The following is a 4,242-nucleotide window of genomic DNA, read 5'->3' on the forward strand; positions in this document are numbered from 1 at the left end:
AATTTTTTTTTTTTTTTTTTTTTTTTGGACTATGTTTTCGATGATTCTAAAGAGAATTTCATTTGTAATTGGAAAATCTAAAATTATTTTTTTTCTCCTAAAAAGTAAATATTCACAATGAGGGAATAGAAGTGCACATTTTATAATTTAGAAATGGTGGGAAGAAAATTAAAAAAAAAAAATCTAATTAAGTATTTCACTTTTTTCAAATAAAACAATGACTTCATTATTAGAAGGCATGCCCAATAATCCTTTGGGGCTAGTATATCCTTTCAGTTCTGGTCTGGGGAAGGCCGATTAAAGAAAGGACTCCTATAATTTGGGTGTAAAGTTCAGTTACTTTAATATGATAATAATAAATTTATGACTTTATTATTATATATTTAATATGATAAAATAATTGTTATGATTTTAATATTACATAGTATGCACATTGCGCGTGTATCCATATTAATATATAAAAATATAAAAAAAATCATGAATAATATATAAATTTAATTATGTTTCGTTCAAAATATATTCGATTTTAATTAAGTAATATTTCAATTCTCTAGTATAAATAGTATTAGGGTTCATTTTTTAAGAAAAACAAATAAGGAAAAGTAACGTGGAAAACTCCTTAAAATTAGGATTGGGCAAAAGTACCATGAATTAAATTATATGATTACGTATCAAATAAGGATTGAATCTATAATAAAATTATTATTGATTTTATGTCTTACATACGGTAAGATTTTTTACCTAGTTCAAGTAAGAAAATATTTTATAACCTAAATTTTAGTTGATTCAAAATACTAAATGTTAGGAATATACTTTAAATTACAGTTTTATCCAATGTGAAATCTATTTTTAAAGGATAAAAAAGGCGAACGACATTTCGCTAAGTGGCCTTCATGCTTTTAATATAGTACTATCTTAAAGTACGCGTGTTGTGCGTGTACCCATCTCGATGAGTATAACTTTTTAAAAATCACATAAAATTTATATGAGAAATTTATTTGAGTTACAAAATAAAAGTTAAAGAGAAAATACAAGTTTTCAAAAATGATATTATTGATCCTATTTAACTAACTTAATAAAGATAAAAACTTTGTCATAGTAGTTCTCATTCATCTCTCTCAGTCTATTCAACTTGAAATTTATTTCAGTTTTACGATTTATTAACATTATAAATAAAATAATTCATTTGTATATTATAAAAATTTAATAGCTTTGTTTTATCTATACTGTTACAACAAATAAATACTATTTGTATATAGTATATTATACTATTAGTTTTATAAATAAATTAATCGTAAATTTAAATCATCTAATTTTGGATTGTCAGATTTGAACAAATTAATTAACGGAATGCCATCGCTCAAAATAAATAGCCAATTCACAACGCTCACTGATGCTGGTAGACTTGAGTAAGTACTATATTAACAAATTAACTACTTTCTAATACCATCTTATGCAACTATTGCTTGAATCATCCATTAATTAATTAATTCCAAAGTTATCTCCACATAATAAACGTGTACCATAGTACTTCATTGGAGTTGAACTCACCTCACATATCTTGACAAAAAATAAAAGAGGAAATAGAAAAAGTTCTTTTAAGGGTAATTAGTTTAAATTATACCCATTTTTAAGACATTTATTTAAAGGATAGCCGAAGATTATAAAGTTCTTGAAATTTAATCGTCTCGTAATCTATCTTCAAATTTTAGTCAAATTTTCGGTCTGAAGTTGTGGTTTTAGTTGTTAATATTTCAAACCTTCGAATATGAAGTTAGGTTACGATAGTATAAAACTTCAGACTCGAAGGCCTGAAAAAGAAGAATAGTAAAAAGCAAATGCAGTTTGAAATGTGCCAAAATTGACTAATGTTTAAATAATTATTAAGAATTAAATTTGTTTTAAATAAGGAGAAAATCTCACTTTATATCTATTAATTCTAAATTATTTACCCTTTAATGCCAGGCCCAAACTATTTACTAGTCCTACCCATGGGGCTCAAACTATTTACCCGGTTATTTTATTCCTCACACCAACTTTTCCTCAATTTTATTATTATTATTCCTCACACTAGTATTCTTCAAGTTGTTTTTGTCTTCAATACTTGCAGCTCTACGTTCTTTCTTTGTCGACCCATTTCTATCAGTCATCGCGTCCAATATTGCCTCCAAATACCCATTTAACCATTCATTCTCCGCCATCTCTTTCCTTTCCTTTCCCGTTTTCGTTGATTGTTTGCTTCAAATTATATATATATATGCAAGAACTTGAAAAGAGGTATTAATGCTTAAAAAACAACAAGTGTTAAATATATAGACCAATTGAGTTGTGGAGTTAAAAGCTTGGAAATGAGATGCGCTCTATAAAGAGCAAGAGGGGGAAGAATATAATAGAGGTGGTTTCAGGGACTTAGTTGTTTTGAAGCTTTTGAATTTAAAATTTTTATTTTTGAAGATTTCTTGTTTGATTCAAAGTGGGTGCTGTTAAATATTGCTTATAATACCTTCTGGAAGTTAATACTGAAATTTGATAGCATTTGGAGCTGATTTGAGGTGATTGAGATCAAAATTTTCAGCTCAAAATCGAAGAAGAACACAGCTACCCAATAGTATACTGCTACAGTATACAATATGTTGTAGGAGTATATAGCTATACTGCAACAGTATACTATAGGAGTATATAGTTATACTGCAACAATATACTATATATAACATATTGTTATAGTATACTGTAATAATATGCAATATACTGTAACAGTATGCTGTAATAGTATACAATATACTATAATAGTATACTTATTACCCGTAAATTCACTTGCCTTTTCCCTTTTAATTTGCTTTAAGCTTTTACCCAGCGTGANAGATTTTACCAAGCGTGAGGAGAAAATTGAAAATGCAAAAATAAAATAAAATATTATAGTATGCTATATAATTTAACGGTATACTCTTACAATTAGATCCTTTTAAAAAAATTTGAAATTTTTATTGACAACTGATATTATTTCAGTTTAATAATTGAATTAAATTTTTTTTAACTCTTTGCATACAATTGTATACCCTGTTGGTATAGCTATATAATATACTGGTATAATATGTTAGTTAATATTTTTTGGTTGTATTAGCTACATTTAATTGGTACACAATTTGATTTTTCTTTAGTAATAATATAAAAATAGTGAAAACAGAAATTAGATTATGAAAAGAAAAAAAAATATAAAAAAAAAGAAGTTAAATGAAATTAGAAAAGGAAAAAAGAAAAAAATAAGAAGAAAACGAGAGAAAAGAAAAGGAGAAAAGAAAAAAAAAAGCATAGAAATAAAAAAGAATTGGAGAATAAAGAAAAAATTCCCCACAAAAACTACTATGGGTAGGAAATGTAATTAGTTTATGGGTAGAAAAACAAATGAATAGACAAGGATAAATAGTTTTATTTTTGTGGGTAACTGTGTCAAAACCCCTTAAATAAGAGTGCTAAATGCGGCTACTTGGTGCCATTCTCATACAAACAGAAAAGCCCATATAGCTGTAGAGAAGCCCATATAAAGTGGGCCTAAGTAGCACCATGGTCTGTTAGTTACTTCTAGAGAAAACTATATACAACTCGTTTGGATTAGCTAATTGTAAATAGCTGATAAGTTTAAAGTGCTGAAAAGCATTTTTAAGTGTTGAAATTGATTTTTTAAATAAGCATTTACGTGTTTGGATAGATGTGCTGAAAGTGAAAATAAGTAGTTGATGTGTTTGGTAGAAAAGTGCTAATAAGTTGTTCTTTTATTAAATGACTAAAATATCCTTAAAAACTTTACAAAGATTATAAATTAAAAAGTTTCTTTGTAAAGAAAAAGATGAACAATGAATATGGAACGAAAAAAGAGTTAGAAAATTTATATTGGATATAAAATTTTGTGAATTAGAAGAATATTATTAAGGATAAACTAGTAAAAGCATCGATCAAACTAAAAGTGCTTAAAAGCTAAAAAGCTATAAGTTGGGGATGACCAGTTTATGACTTATGGATGATTTAGCTTATGAGCACTTTGGGGGTTACCAAACGCGTAGATAAGCCAAAAGATGCTTATAAGTAGGGGTGTTCATGGTTCGATTTGGATCGGTTTTCTAATAAAAGAAACCAAACCAAGCAAGTCGGTTTTTCAAATATTAGAACCAAACCAAACCAATTAAATCGGTTTTTTCAGTTATTTGTCGATTTTTCTTAAATATAAGACATACACTACCAAACACA

This window comes from Nicotiana attenuata, chromosome 11 (assembly GCF_001879085.1).
Source record: "Nicotiana attenuata strain UT chromosome 11, NIATTr2, whole genome shotgun sequence".
Lineage (NCBI taxonomy): Eukaryota > Viridiplantae > Streptophyta > Magnoliopsida > Solanales > Solanaceae > Nicotiana > Nicotiana attenuata.